Source organism: Nansenia antarctica (assembly GCF_963989245.1).
Source record: "Nansenia antarctica genome assembly, chromosome: 2".
NCBI lineage: Eukaryota > Metazoa > Chordata > Actinopteri > Argentiniformes > Microstomatidae > Nansenia > Nansenia antarctica.
In genome coordinates, this window is record NC_137675.1 from 3,489,086 (window position 1) to 3,505,386 (window position 16,301).

The 16,301-nt window shown below is 45.5% G+C and overlaps 1 pseudogene across 1 annotated transcript; it reads right to left on the bottom strand.

Moving 5' to 3' along the window:
- Positions 1-369: 369 nt before the first annotated feature.
- Positions 370-12,285, bottom strand: LOC308151812 (double-stranded RNA-binding protein Staufen homolog 1-like; annotated as a pseudogene). The gene is made up of 12 exons: positions 12,129-12,285; positions 11,869-11,990; positions 11,148-11,336; positions 10,420-10,518; positions 9,842-10,054; positions 9,203-9,347; positions 7,155-7,285; positions 5,931-5,992; positions 4,268-4,578; positions 2,140-2,253; positions 1,798-1,877; positions 370-457 (listed from the first exon to the last, which is right to left on the bottom strand). The product of its transcript is annotated as a double-stranded RNA-binding protein Staufen homolog 1-like (transcript).
- Between the last annotated feature and the right edge of the window lie 4,016 nt (positions 12,286-16,301).

The window sequence follows — 16,301 nt, forward strand, 5'->3', positions numbered from 1 at the left end:
AGAAAACAAACAAACTTCCTACTCGAAACCGAAACGTCTTCTCACAGTTAAACATTGTGGAAAACCAATTCATCTTTAACAGAGCGAACCACCATGTAACGGAATAGGATGCAGCTACATCTTCTACCAAGCAGCAGAAAAAGAATAAATAAATGTGAACAATTAAACAACATCAAGGAGGAAAACATCCTCTTTTTTTTCTTTTTTCTATCAATCTTGTTTAACTGTGAACATTTGGGAACATGTAATACAAACAGAGCTGGTCAGAGCTAGTGCCCTCAGCTCCCTGTAGCCTAACAACAGCGTATCAGAACACTGTGTCCGAGTTTTCTTTAGTGCTTCTTTCCAAACAACCGATCGTCCGTCTGTCTACACGGTGCCGTCCAGCGTCTGTCCCAGGGTGGTTGAGTTAGCCTGTTTGAGGAGGGAGTCGCCTTCCATGTCTTATTTACCACACCTGCAGAGAGAAAGACAAGTCAGTGTTACGACATCCTACCTAAGACGTCTCCACTTCGTGACGTTAGAATTATAAGGTTAATTTAATTTAATTTTGCCATTTAGCAGACGCTTTTATCCAAAGCGACTTACAATTACGAATTACAGGGACATTCCCCCTGGAGTAACTGAGGGCTAAGTGCCTTACCCAAGGGCACACTAGTAGTGGTGTGGCTTCAGGCGGGATTTGAACTCACAACCTTCCGATCCCAAGTCCAACTCACTATCCACTAGACCACCACTACCCCAGGTTCTATCTCCATTTTTGTCAACATTTAGTTTTTTACATAATCTGATCCATTAGGTGTTTATTAATGCCTGTGTGGTGTTATTTTTAAAACGTTGACATTTTTTAGTTAGTAATTAATAAAATACAAAGGTTCCATCTCACAAAACATAATGGAATGTAAAAACTTTGACGCTCAATATCTCTGAACTGCCCTAAACAGAGATAGAACCTTATCATTCTAAACGGAGATAGAACCTTATCATTCTAAACGGAGATAGAACCTTATCATTCTAAACGGAGATAGAACCTTATCATTCTAAACGGAGATAGAACCTTATCATTCTAGACTGAGATAGAACCTTATCATTCTAAACGGAGATAGAACCTTATCATTCTAAACAGAGATAGAACCTTATCATTCTAAACGGAGATAGAACCTTATCATTCTAAACAGAGATAGAACCTTATCATTCTAAACGGAGATAGAACCTTCTCATTCTAAACGGAGATAGAACCTTATCATTCTAAGCTCACGACTTCATAGCTGGAAAAACTAAGGACAAAATAATAATAATTATTCCCATCATTCGCTATGTCTTGTTTGCCGCACCTGCAGAGAGAAAGACAAGTCAGTGTTACGACGTTCTACTGAAGACGTCTCCACTTGTTGTCTTAGCGGGAAAAATGAAGGACAAAACAATCATAATTATTCCCGTCATTCACTATCAATAGTAGCCTATCCAACCCTTTCCTGTCGAAAATGGTAAATGGACTGCAGTTATAGCTATGCCTTTATCCAAAGCGCTTTACAACGGCCTCTCATTCACCCATTCACACACACATTCACACACCAATGGCAGCAAGCTACCATGCAAGGCGTCGGCCCGCTCACTGGGAGCAATTTGGGGTTCAATGTCTTGCCCAAGGACACTTCGACATGTGGCCGGCCAGGGCTCGAACCCCATCTGCCGATCCGCCGATCCGCCAACCTTGCGATCATTAGAAGGCAGCTCTACCTCCTGCGCCACAGCCGCCCAGTATCGTATAGTAAAATCCTACATGAGGGCCCTTACCCAGAGATTGGTCCGTTTCCTGTCCGGTCGTTGTGCTGCAGGTCCAGCTCTGATAGTAACTTGAGTATATTTAAGGCTGCCTGTGGCGGAGGGGAGAAGAACACAATGATCTGTCTCAGTTCAGGTGTCTTCATCATGATCAACACCAGAGCTCCTGATGGGTCGCTGCCTCACCATGTCATGACAGGGTTAGGGTTAGGGTAGGGTTAGTCGCTGGGTCGTTGTCTCACCATGTCATGACAGGGTTAGGGTTAGGGTAGGGTTAGTCGCTGGGTCGCTGCCTCACCATGTCATGACAGGGTTAGGGTTAGGGTAGGGTTAGTCGCTGGGTCGTTGTCTCACCATGTCATGACAGGACTCCACATCCTTCCCGATCCCGAGGGGCGGCTGGTAGGAGCAGTTGATCAGAGACACAAACTCGTTCTTGTTGTTTTTGGGGAAGTCTTTGTATTCCACCTGCAAGGCCAACGACAGAGATGGTGAACACTAGTGTCTGTGTGTGAGTGTGTCTAAACATATGCAGGGTTCGACAGTAACGCTGTTTTACTTGTCCGGAGCAAGTAAAACATTCGCGGGGTTTGTTTGCGCGAGCACGACGATGCTGCTAGATCCTGGATCTGTTAGATGATCGTGGAGTGAAGTAGGGCTGCCACGATTAGTCGACTAGTCGCGACGACGTCGATTACCAAAATCGTCGCCGACATATTTGGTAATCGACGTCATCGCATGTTTTTTGGGAGCTGAAATAAGCGATAAGCATTCGTTTTTCTTCCCTGAAGCTGCCACTGGCTAGCGTTCACCTATCATCCATCCTCACTATGGCTTTTGCCACTTGATTGACGTACAGGTAAGCCAGTCTGAGATCTGATCTTTTCACCTAACACACGGTTCACCACGCATGCGCAGTCAACAGCGCCAACTACAAAATACAAAATACCGGCGAGACTAATTACCTAGTTAGCCTTCCAATTTCTACTATTTACTATATAATACTAAAGAAAGGGTATACAAATGAGTGGGGAAGCTGGACCAAGTAAGAAACCAATAACGTACAACTTCCATCCAGAATGGGAGGAGGACTTTTTTACACGATGTGATATTGGAAGTGCGTCAGTCTGATCTGCAAATCTACGATGGCTGTTTCTATGATGGCTGTTTCTATGATGGCTGTTTCTATGATGGCTGTTTCTATGATGGCTGTTTCGAAGAAGGGAAATGTGGCAAAAGAGCGAAAACGTACGGCTGTAACGATAGCTTCTTATCGCGTCAGTCACGTTCTTGTTAAACACAAGAAGTCATTCAAAGACGGCGAAATTGTGAAAAAAGCGTTTCTCGAGGCTGCAGATTGTCTTTTCGATGACAGATCCACAGTGGCTGATGACACCTTGCAACCAGCTCCTACAGCCCTGACTACTAGAAACTAGCTGCCTCCTCCCAGTGCCAGGTCTCCCACTAAGGTAGAGAAACGCATTTATTTCCTCCTTTCAAACTAGGGAACTACCTGTTTTGTATCTGGTTTACTTTTCTGTTTGTTGGATCAGTAGTTGGCTATGGTATTGCAGACTGGCTGTCAGTGTGTGAGTGAGAGAAAGTGAGTGTGTGTGTGTGTGTGTGTGTGTGTGTGTGTGTGTGTGTGTGTGTGTGTGTGTGTGTAAGAGAGAGAGGGGGGGAGAGAGAGGGGGGGGGAGAGAGAGGGGGGGAGAGGGAGGGAGAGTGCAAAACAAAGGGTATAGTGCATCTTCTCAGGCATCAAACACATTTTTTAAATGTAGTAGAGTGCAAACTGCTGAGTACTACATTTTAAAAATGATGTACAGTGTTAAAATTGATGCCTGAGAAGATGCACTATACCCTTTGTTTTGCACTATTACATTACATTACATGCAAGTGATGCCAGAAATAAATATGCTGCTTCATTAAAAGATCTATTTTTGAGTGAACAATCATTTTAATTGTCTTTATTTTTAGTTAGCACATGCCTACAACAACAACTAACAACTTCAAGCTACATTTAGAAGCTGATTTAGAAGATGATAGCTAAATAAGAGCGATTGAGTAATTGTGCGATAAGCTGTAATTTATGATCTGATTAGTCGACTAATCGTTAAAATAATCGGTGACTAATCGACTACGAAAATAATCGTTTGTGGCAGCCCTAGAGTGAAGATATTATCAAAGCGTACGGGTGACCGACAGGCGAGTACGCTTTGATAATATCTTCACTCACGATCATCTAGTCTAGTCTGGCGCCTGCGCCGTCTGTTGTTCTTCCTGCACACAGGTAAACATATCCAGGATCTAGCAGCGTCGTCGGGCTCGTGCAAACAAACCCGGCAAATGTTTTACTTGCTCCGCATTACTGTCGAAAATATTTTGCGGGCTAGAAGTATGTGTGTGTGTGTGTGTGTGTGTGTGTGTGTGTGTGTGTGTGTGTGTGTGTGTGTGTGCGTGCGTGCGTGCGTGCGTCTACCTGCAGGCCCTGCACGGTGGCCAGGTAGCCCAGCTGCTGGGAGGGTCTGGTGAGGGGTCCGTGGGGGATGTGTCCCAGGCCGCCCTGCCCCTGCAGGATGGTCTCTGCCGTCAGCGAGTACAGCAGCTCGTTGGCGATCATGGCGGTGATGGTTGCCATGGCGGGGTTGGCCGTCTCGCGGCTGTAGTCCTTCTGGAGGAAGTCCTGCCTGGCGCCCACCGCCTGGGCCACCTCCGGTACCATGGGCAGGATGCCGGCAGGGAGCTGCTGGTGGCTGAGGTAGGGCATGCGGTACTCCTCCTCCTTGGGGCCTGAGGGGGGCGCCAGAGAGAACATTTAGAGAACATTTTTATTTTTTTATCACTTGTTTTTATTGGGTTTCAGCATAGACATGGATTGATTGATTGATTGAAAACTTTATTAGAAGATTTGCAGAAGTAGGTACATGAAAGTACATATTACATACAAGGTCAACTAACAGGATAAAAACCCAAGAAAGCCACTGGCTTATTTCAATTGGGGTCCTTGATTCTCAATTCATCGTTACATGTAAGACCGACAAAAAAACTAGTACTATCTACAAGATAATACAGACAAATAACTAGTACTATCTACAAGATAAACATACATCCAACATGGGAAGAACAATACAACAAAACATAAGGTATGTACAGCGGGTAGGACAGGTGGGGACATACACCACAGGTGGGGGCGGGGGACAAAACACAAAGTATGTACAGTGGGTAGTTCGGGCAGGGGGACAGACATATAATATGTACAATGGGTAGTTCGGGCGGGGGGACAAAACAACAAGTATGTACAGTGTGTGGTCATGGTGGGGGGGGGGGGTACAAAAACACCAGTAGATTTAGGCGGGGGGGGCGACATAATAACATTGCGTTTGCTCAGAGTGTAGACCAGGTAGGGGGGTGAGGATTGGGGGATGGGGGGGGTTGTCCATTGTTCCACGGTTTCGGTAGAGAGTCTCCGGGTGGTGGGGGAGGGGGGGTCGTCGCCGGGTGGGGGAGGGAGGGGAGAGGGGGGGTCGTCGCCGGGTGGGGGAGGGAGGGGGGAGGGGGGGTCGTTGCCGGGTGGGGGAGGGGGACGTCGTTGATGGTGTTTCTACCGGCCGTGAGCTGCCTCCAGGACTCGGTGAAACAAGCCATGAAAACTGCATTGAAGGCCGGGAAGTAGCCGTAGTCTCCCCAGGTCTCGGTGGTTGGAGATGGGACATCAATGGACAGAACATCATATCTACATCTTATGAGAAAACAAAGAGTAAAGAAACATAGCATAACCCCTAAACAGAGGAGGGGTAAGAAAGTGAAAAGGAAAATTAAAAAAGTAAGAAAAAAAAGGGAGAAAGTAAGAAGAGATAAGAAGTCCAGAGGTGTTTCAATCATCATGTTACTGGTCATATGTTCTGAATGAGTATTAAGTTAGGAGGTGTCACGTTTCATACAAATGTTAAATTTTTCACAGTACTTTTTAAATGTATTGATTTTGAGTCTCAAAAGGTATGTCATCTTTACCATAACAAAAATGTCTTGGATAATTTCCAGCCACTGTTCCTGTGTAGAGAACTTTTTTTAAACAGGGACGGAGAAATGTTTGTTAACACAACACAGCCAGCTGGGGCTTCCAGAACGTCCCCCTGACTCACCCAGCTGAGCCCGGCTCGAAGAAGGTCACCTTCCTCCCGTCCCCAGGCTTCTTTAGAGGAGGCTTAGATGAGACAGAGACACGCGTCAGTCAGTTAGCTCCTGAAGGCAGCCACAGCTTTAGTAATACTGTTAACACTAACAGAGCTCTGGAAAGAAAGACCTGCAACTCCCCTACCCCTGCCACCCCCCCGACATGCATACAACCTCCCCTAACCATCTCCCCTGTCCCTACCCCTGCCACCCCCCCGACATGCATACAACCTTCCCTAACCATCTCCCCTGTCCCTACCCCTGCCACCCCCCCGACATGCATACAACCTTCCCTAACCATCTCCCCTGCCCCTGCCCCCCCCCCGACATGCATACAACCTTCCCTAACCATCTCCCCTACCCCTGCCACCCCCCCGACATGCATACAACCTCCCCTAACCATCTCCCCTACCCCTGCCAACCCCCCGACATGCATACAACCTCCCCTAACCATCTCCCCTACCCCTGCCACCCCCCCGACATGCATACAACCTCCCCTAACCATCTCCCCTACCCCTGCCACCCCCCCGACATGCATACAACCTCCCCTAACCATCTCCCCTACCCCTGCCACCCCCCCGACATGCATACAACCTCCCCTAACCATCTCCCCTACCCCTGCCAACCCCCCGACATGCATACAACCTCCCCTAACCATCTCCCCTACCCCTGCCACCCCCCCGACATGCATACAACCTCCCCTAACCATCTCCCCTACCCCTGCCACCCCCCCGACATGCATACAACCTCCCCTAACCATCTCCCCTACCCCTGCCACCCCCCCGACATGCATACAACCTCCCCTAACCATCTCCCCTACCCCTGCCACCCCCCCGACATGCATACAACCTCCCCTAACCATCTCCCCTACCCCTGCCACCCCCCCGACATGCATACAACCTCCCCTAACCATCTCCCCTACCCCTGCCACCCCCCCGACATGCATACAACCTCCCCTAACCATCTCCCCTACCCCTGCCACCCCCCCGACATGCATACAACCTCCCCTAACCATCTCCCCTGTCCCTACCCCCCCCCCTCCCCGTTCGTTAACTCTGTGTTCTATGTGCTCATGTTATCTGTTGCTTGTTGTTTCTGTGTTTTCCGTTTCTCCCATATTGTCAGCGTCTTTGAGCCTCGGAAAAGCTCTATATAAATACAATGAATGATTATTATTATCAACACTGCTGCACCTTTTCATCTGTTTTCAGAGCAGGTTTGGGCGGCTGCGGCACTCTGAACCCCAGCAGCTCCAACATCTTCTCTGCTGCGTTCCTCTTGGCCACCTTCTTACTGGGGCCCATGCCCTCCTCAAGGCAGGTGTCTACAAGGCAAGGCAAGTTTATTTGTAGAGCACATTTCATACAACAGGGGCAAGTCAAAGTGCTTTACATACAGCATTAAAAAATACAGCTAGAGGAGCATAGTAAGAAAATAAAAATGACAATGAATAAAAGCAAATATAAGAAGTACCGTATTTTCCGCACTATAAGGCGCACTTAAAAGTCCAAAAAAAAAAAAAAAAACGACAGTGCGCCTTATAATCCGGTGCGCCTTATATATGGATCAAAATGTAAAAATTACATGACCAATATTTTTTTTTTAATAATAATAAAATGTTTCAGTACGACTGGTAAACTACAAAGCCGCACCGCTTGCAGCATTACGGTAATCAGTAAACGACGGCCGCCATCTTGGAATCTCCGCGAATGCTATTGTTATGCTATCATGTGCTCTGAATGGATGCCGTACTCACCCAACTGTTCAATTCGGACACTCACACCGCTTGCAGCATTACGGTAATCAGTAAACACCGGTGTTGTGCTTACTCACAGTCCCACACCACAAGACCCCAAGTAAAGAAGACTAAACAGAGTTTCCGAGGGAACAAAGTGAGATTCTTGGTGCTTTCAACTTGAAGTTTTAAAGTACCCACTCGATATAATAAACAACAGTTTAACGATCACTAAACACTTATCATTTGTGTATTGGATTCATTATTCTCGTTTGCCGGAGGCTACCGGTAAGGGAGGGTTGATTTGTAAACATACTTTCGTTTTAGCTCGTGTTCAAAAGCAAGAACTGTGTGTTCATCTAGTTATGTGTAGTTATGTGTTTTTAGCATGTCGATGTTCTCCCAGTATGTTGTCATGTTATTAAAATACAGTTTAGACCTTCGTAGCGATGTGTTTTGTTAGCTGTTAGCCGCTAGCAGCGTTTGTTGTGGTTTGGTCAGATTCACTTTTCTCCCATTCAGTGTTTGAGATGAACCAACATTCAAATACGCCTGTCGTGTTCAATCTTTCTCTGATTTGAATGTATGACACATCATTTGAAAGCTTACAATCTGTAGTTTAAGCATGTGTAAAAACTGAAAAAGTACGTTGCACATTTCACCAGGAGCTGTCACATATTGGTTGTTGGTTATAATTGTATAGCCTATTGGTTGTTTTCTGGTGTTGTTTTGCTCTGTTTGTAGTCTACTTGATGTATTTTTATCAGCTGTTAAATCACCACAGCGGTTAATCCACTAATAGAGATAATAGCAGATTGAAAATGCTTGTAGCTAACTACTCTATATCTCGTGGTTGCAGCTATTGCGAATTGCTATTCACGCGAGTCAGCTGTGAATCACCGCAGGTCCTTGACGCTTGTTGCAAAAATGGATGACGAACGGCTGATACTTGAGGTGGAAAAATATATATTTTTGACAGTGGAGCAGGTAGAACGTTGATGGTGACAACGCTCAGGTGGAGCTTGGACAACGGGAAGTTGACACAACACCGATGGAGAGGTGACGCAACGCAGTAGGTGGAGCTTGGGCGTAACGCAACCCCAGTCAAACGTTTGACTGCAGTATCTATTCTATGCGCCTTATAATCCGGTGCGCCTTATAATCCGGTGCGCCTTGTGTATGAAAAAAATTCTAAAATAGGCCATTCATTGAAGGTGCGCCTTATAATCCGGTGCGCCTTATAGTGCGGAAAATACGGTAAATGGATAAAAAAAAATAAAAGACAATAGTTAATGGAAAAAAGACATTGATAGAAGTGTTTGTGTTTAATCATAACTGCTGCAAAAAATTAAGGTTTTTAGCTTAGATTTAAATATTGTAAGGGTTTGGGCCAGTTTGATTTCTTCAGGGAGTTTGTTCCAGGAGCATGCGGCAGCGTGACTGAAAGCTGCTGCACCGTGTTTTGTTTTTACTCTTGGAATTATTAGCAACAAGGCAGGCGTCAACAAGACGGGCGTCTCACCTGCATAACGAACTCTCTGCGCCGAGGCACCATGCAGTACTCTGGCTCCTTCTCCTTCTTGGCCTGCTGGATCTGGGCCAGGCGGCTGATGGGGTGCATGCCCAGCCCGTACTCTGGGCTGGTCTGCAGCTGGAGGGAGGGCAGGAGGTGGGTGGAGGGGGAGAGAAAGAGAGAGAGTCGTAATTATTACAGGGTTCCCACACCTTCTGAAACATCCAATTCAAGCACCTTTCAAGGACTTTCACGACTCAATTCCCTCAAATTCAAGGACCCAACACGGCATTTGAGACAGAACTAGATGAGAATTTATATAATAGGAATTATCCGCTCACAGACAACAATTACAAATAGAGGCTTGAAAGTAAAACATTTTTGAATATACATGTATATTTAATGAGGGAGAGAGAGAGAGGGGGAATTCAAGCACTTTCAATGACCCATGTCTATTTTTAAGGCCTTGATTATTTCTTCTCAAATTCACAAACTTTCAAGGATTTCAAGGACCCGTGGGAACCCTGTTCTTAGTATTACGCACTTGACCGAGCTCTACCATAAGGCTTCCATCCAGTCAACATTCTATCCCCTTTAGACGCCCTCTCATCGACCACCCTGAGGCCTCTCACCTTAATGATGGACTTGGTTTTCTTCTTGATGCGTGGCAGCATCTTCTCCACCGTGGGCATGTGTGGCAGCCTCCTCAGCTCCTCCAGCACGGCCGTAGCTGCCAGCTTCTTGGCGATCTTTTTACTCTTCCCCTCGCCCTCCCCGGAGAACTCCCCCACTATCACCCGCACGGCAAAGCTCTTCATGTGGGGTGGACCCGCCTCCTTCAGAACCTGGGGGACAGGGAGACACACAGAGGCTATCAGAGAGATGACTAGGATCCACAAATGACTTGCACAGTTCGTGAGCTTAGAATTCTAAGGTTCTATCTCCGTTTAGGGCAGTTCAGAGATATTGAGCGTCAAAGTTTTTACATTCCATTATGTTCTGTGAGATGGAACCTTTGTATTTTATTAATTACTAAATCAAAAATGTCAACATTTTAAAAATAACACCACACAGGCATTAATAAACACCTAATGGATCAGATTATGTAAAAAACTCAATTCTGTCATGAGTTGCAAATGGGAGAAGCATCATGGGCCCATCTGGGGTTCTGACTGTTCACAGCCCATCCGGGGTTCTGTTCTCTGCCCACCTCAAAGTCCACTGGCATGTTCCTCTTCAGTGCAATTTCGAACACTTGGCTGATCTCAGACTTGTTGAGGTTCTCCTCCGCGGGTTCTCCTCCGTTCATCTGCAACCAACAGAGTTTGTATTAGAACATACATATACATATACCATAGAACACTGTCTCATGGTCTCCCCAAAGAAGGAGCCATTATGTAAACATTTCAAGGCAGATTAAACGATGTTTAGTAATGACTAGAGTAACTATCTTTACCAATGACATTGTTGTTAACAAGTATAGCAACGGTGAAACAATGATCCTATTCCTTAGTGAATTCAGTGTTGTAGTAGTATCTGTGTGCATTCTGACATGAATCAACACCATAATGCAATCCAGCACCACGCTGTTTGAACATCCTGGGGGGAACCTGGGGGGAACACTGACTGTCTGGCTCTGTACTGTACCAACAATGAGGTGCTGTGATATAACAGCACGGCATACATTTGCTTTCATGTTGCAGAACAGATGAGGCAGTGAGCTCCATGTAGCACTGCTGCCCTGTGTCGACCCCTCCCCTCACCTCTGTGTCTCCCCCTCCCCTCACCTCTGTGTCACCCCCTCCCCTCCCCTCCCCTCCCCCCCCCCATCCCCTCACCTCTGTGTCTCCCCCTCCCCTCACCTCTGTGTCACCCCCCCTCCCCCCCCGCCTCCCCTCACCTCTGTGTCACCCCCCCTCCCCCCCCGCCTCCCCTCACCTCTGGCAGCTGCTGCAGTATGGGTTCCTTCTGCAGCGTCTTCAGGGCCTTGACTGCGGCGTCGTGTTTGGCTAGCTGCCGTGGGGTCTGGGCCAGGGCCGAGGCGGCGGCAGAGTGCTGGGCCTTCTTTATGCTGGTCCCCTCCGCCTCCCACTGCTGCTCCCCCAGGGTCAGCCTCACTGAGAAGATCTGGGAGACACAGCAGGCAGACAGAGAGAATCAGAATCGCTTGTATTTACATTGATTTTTTTTTCCATTTTTGGCATTTAGCAGACACCTTATTCCAAAGCGACTTACAATCGATACATTTGACTAAGCAAGTGAATCATCAATCCACCAGTCGTATCAGGAAGAGTCATCCAGCTCAGGCCCGGGGCCACTGATAGAAGGAAAAACCTTCTTCTATCACCTTCTTCTAAACCTAGGTTTTTTTGGGGGGGTTTTATGGTATTACATCCAATGTACAGGTACGCAAGAGTAAATTATTCTTAGGCTTAGGTTATTGGACGTCGGCATTGCAGCAGGATACAAAATCAACAACAATAGAATAAAGTAAGATAAGTAAAGTAAGTAATAATAAAGTAACCATGTAAAACCTCTGTTATTGCAATAAACTCCAGTACTCAAGAGCAGAACGGAGACAAACAGTGGTCTCCCAGGGTTGCTGCTTGTTGTGAGAGTCAGGAGTTGTTAACGGTCGCTAACGTTTAACGGTCGTTACCTTGGAGTGAGCTGGCCCTTGCTCACAGAGCAGCTTATACTCAGGTTGGATCTTGTTGAAACGGGCTAACTCATTCACCAAACACATTGGGGTCTTCTCTTTAGGGTTTGCCATGTACGTTTCTAAAACAAAACAAACAGACAGACAGACAGGATAAGAGAGAACGATCATGAATCCATGGCTGAGCTCTCAAACACAGACAGTTTAAGTACTGATCGATCGAGAGAGAGAGAGACAGAGAAACACACACACACACACACCTGTGGAGGGGCTGAAGGGAGTGGCTGACCCTGAGGGGAGGGCAGAGCTCCGGAGGGGGTGACTGGCACTCTCTGAAGGCAGGGTGGCCGAGGTGCAGGGGATGCTGTCGCCTGGCTGGGGCTGGGGCAGCTGCAGGGGGGTGGCGGCGTTGGGCATGGGGCTACCCGGACACTGGTACTGGAGCTGGAGCTGAGACATACTGGTGGGGTGGGTGGAGTTAGTGGCAGGCTGAGGTCAGGGTGGGAGCTTTGCAGTTCAGCAGCAATAGGGGCCGTAAGCAGATGTTTGTATGTTTGTATGAGGTGAGAGACTGCAACGCTCTGCCTGGGAAGTAGAGGAATAAGACAGGGTTAAGGGTTAAGACAACAGAGACCACATTGCAGATAATATGCACATACTATCACAATGAATGTGTTTAGTTTGCTAAATATGTAAGTAAGTAAAGCTTTATTTATATAGCGCCTTTCGTACATGAAATGCAACTAAAAGCACTCGGTATGTACCACATTTCAACAAGGAAAGGATCATCATTATAACTCTTAGTGTGATCAAGTGTTAGTGTTGAGTTCAGGATGATTCATATGAATGAAAGCTTCATCAGAAGGGGATTGGTTCGTTCACTGGTGTGTTGCAGACAAACACTCAACAACATGATTGAACTGCTCTGACTTCATCATTCAATGAAGGGAATGAAACATGATCGCCAGTGACAACACCATTACAATAATGCATTAAGTTGTCCATTGATTCATTTCCGATTGCTTGCAACAGCTACAACCCCTCCTCCTCTCTATGCTGTCAGGTTTGCAAATGTGTTGGTTAGCCAGCCAGGACAGTTGACTTATCTAGCTGAGATATTATCTGTTTCTACATCACTTGTTTACAAAGTCTCCCATAAAAATAAAAACATAAATGATGGAGTAATATAATTAGGTCATATATAATATATTAAGTCATGGTAAGGAATTACGGTAAATAACATACAAGTCATATTCATCAAATTCAACGGGTATGTTTCATCATTTGAAATGGCTTCATCTCAGACAGGAGAAAGGGTACATGATTCACAGACAGGAGAAAGGGTACATGATTCACAGACAGGAGAAAGGGTACATGATTCACAGACAGGAGAAAGGGTACATGATTCACAGACAGGAGAAAGGGTACATGATTCACAGACAGGAGAAAGGGTACATGATTCACAGACAGGAGAAAGGGTACATGATTCACAGACAGGAGAAAGGGTACATGATCTCTGACTTCATCTCAGAAAGGAGGAAGGGTTTGTGACTCACAGGTGATCGTGGAGTTTAAAGCCTCGCTGGCAGACGGGACAGACGTGTGGTCTCCCCTGCTGGTGGCTCAGCAGGTGTTTGTTGAGTGCATTGGCTGTTCCAAACATTTGATCACAGAGTGAACACTCATGAGGTGACATCCGGACAGGTGCTGTTGGTGAACATACCTCAGACGCCAACAGAGGGCCCTCACCCGCCATTAAAGGACATGGGGCATTGGCTGAGACAGCTGCTAATGAAGATAAGAAACATCAGTCCCAAAAAGGTACACAACAAGGGATTGTCCACTTATCGTTCATTCATAAACGCCCCCCATAGACAACAACCATGTCATAAACTAATTCTACGATGTGTGTGACTATCAACACAGGTGGGCCCGGCTACTCACCTATCTCTCTATTTACATCTGTCTCACGGCCCATCCAATGTACTCACCTATCTCTCTATTTGCATCTGTCTCACGGCCCATCCAATGCTCTAGGTATGGGTGGCAGGGAGGAGGCGAGGGATTGGGGGCGTTGAGGAGAGCTTCCATTGATGAGCGTATCAGCGTATACAACGTTCTAGACTGTTGAGCAATTTACCATCACTCAAATATCATCCAAGAAAGATATCATAATATTGACAGCATGTTTTGTACTTTTCAATTGTCACAGATGGATTTGATGACCTTGTCCACCACATCCTGCACAGAGAATTAGACAAACGCATTGCACCTCCTCACCAAAAACCTCAAGTGAAAAAAGCCAAATATGATGACGATAATTAGCTAGCTAGCTATAATCACCTCAGAAATATCTTGATAGCTATGCCAGCTAAATTCCAAACTTATTAAAGTTGCTCTAATATTGTTGGCAAACTTCAGCTACTAAGTAGGTGTACAATTAAATACTCTCAAACTCAGAAATGATCAGCAAAGACCCTCATGTCCCGCGCTAATCTCACCTTCCAAAATCCTCTTGTTCCTTGTCAGTGTGACAGGGCGAACCAGGGTTGCCAGATAGGTTGACATTTTCCAGCCTAACCACAGTCTAAAAATCGCTTAATCGACCAAAAACCACCAGCCCAAAACCTATAATTGTCAGAAAACCACTAATTCCTATTCGGCAGGTGCCCATCTCCTGCGCCCTAAACTGTTTGTCTGTTGCCAATGATGTTTGTAAAATAACGTTTAAAAAAAATGCACATTGTATATAGCTACTAGGGTGTGCGTTTTAACTTAACACATGTTGTAACATTCAGGTACTGACATTTTGATATCGCTTAAATGTTATTTATCCAGCCCAACTGCCTTTTTCCGGCCCAGTGTGATGAAAAGTAGCCCATTCGAGGGTAATCCGCCCCATCTGGCAACCCTGCGCACAGTAGCTACTTACAGATGCTAGCTCTACGAACTCTCGAGCTAGCATAAACGTTTTAAACAAACAACATCCATGTCTTGTCAACTAGAATACACAGACAGGCACTCCAAAAACTGCCAAATAGAATATATATGAGGAATTCCTCTCAAAGTGGTAACATGATTATGGTTGTTACTCACAGTAGTTAGTAGGGTCCAAAACCAAAATTCCGTGACCACTCTCTGGCTAACATGTTTTGATGATTTATTTGACTTCTAGGGACCTTTTATGAAAAATGTAGCCTCCAGGTCCCTCCCAAAACTCCCGGGGGTTTTTGCCAGAGGGCCAAATCCAAAATACCTGTAACCTTTAAGGTAGGTGAATAGGGTAAACAAATTAACTAATAGCCTTCACTATGAAACTTCCCCAGTTAATCACTTACATTAAGACAATTATTTTTTGTATTACAAGTTTCCTGAAATTGTATTTTTAAATATGCAAATGAGGGGTTACCTAATTAAATATGCGGTAATTTGCATAACATTCAAGAACTTAAATCTGAACATTGGATAAAGCCAGGTTAAAAATTCCAGGTTAAAAATGTACAACTTAAACATTTTATTGTTAAGGACAGCACATTAATAACTAACAACACAGTCTCACAGATTGAACAGATCTTATCTCTCCAAGTTCCTGTACGAATTAACACTTTCTATAAATGTTCTATTTTACCGCCTACCTCCCTGGCCACTAAAGTGGCGTGGGAAAGAGATCTGGGTATCTCTATTGGAGCCCCAGACTGGCAGCAGGTCTGGACATATGCCAAAGATATATCTGTTTGTAATCGGTTTAAATCAACTCAACTCAAAATTCTCCACCGTATACATATAACTCCTGCACTCAAAAACAAAATGTATCCAGATTCTTCCCCAATGTGCTGTAAATGTCAAACCTTTATTGGTGATTTTATTCACTGTTTTTGGTCATGTTCGAAGATACAGAATTACTGGTCAAGTGTAGTAGACGAACTGACCTTTATTTTTGATGCACCTATTGAGCTTAACCCTGTAAATCTGCTTCTTGGCTTTACCGACTGTCATATTACAAGACCCAGTCATAAGAGACTGTTTAATTTGCTCACTTTTGCTGCAAGGAAGAACATTCTACTATACTGGATTAAAGAAGCCTCTCCTTCAAAGAACTCCTGGCACAACATTATTATGAGCTGCATTCCTTGTGAATTTGTTACAGCAATGTTGGACTCCAGAACTGACCATTTCCACAGTATGTGGGATCCATATCTGGCCTTTATTGGCCCAAGACTGGCCTCTACATTACTGCAAGGACTGCGCAGTACATAAGTGGCTCTCCCTGTTTTGTTTTTTTAGCTCTGAGATCATGGATGGATGGCTGTCTGATTATAATTTTTATGTTCACGCCCTGCCATGCATACCCCCCCAAAAGAAATGTACCTTTGTACCCAGATTTATTTTTATTTTTATGTATTTATATATATATATTTTTTGTCTGCTTCAAT